This window comes from Aplysia californica, unplaced genomic scaffold (genome assembly GCF_000002075.1).
Source record: "Aplysia californica isolate F4 #8 unplaced genomic scaffold, AplCal3.0 scaffold00361, whole genome shotgun sequence".
In the NCBI taxonomy this organism is placed as follows: domain Eukaryota; kingdom Metazoa; phylum Mollusca; class Gastropoda; order Aplysiida; family Aplysiidae; genus Aplysia; species Aplysia californica.
The window spans coordinates 313,127-313,501 of NW_004797631.1; positions in this window are offsets into that span (position 1 = coordinate 313,127).

Here is a 375-nt window from a genome sequence, read left to right on the forward strand (position 1 = left end):
TGCAAGTGCCGTAAAACTCTTATTACAACAAACATCTATCGTTCTTATCTCTTCTTTGTATTCGTATAACTCCAGTGTCACCTCTATATCTACATTTTTAGTACTTACAAGACAGATTTGTGTTGCAAGTGCCGTAAAACTCTTATTAAAACAAAAACGTTTCTCGTCCTTGTCTCTTCTTTTTCTGTGTGTATAACTCTCTGTTATCACCTCTATAATATTATTTATTACACACATGTATCTATACAACTCTAAAGATCTTGTGGCAAATTCCAGCATTTGGTCGAATGATGCATCTGATGTGATATGTGCATTATTGTCAGCTTTACTCTTCTTTTCATATTATAATGAATTTTAATGAGAGTAATATATATA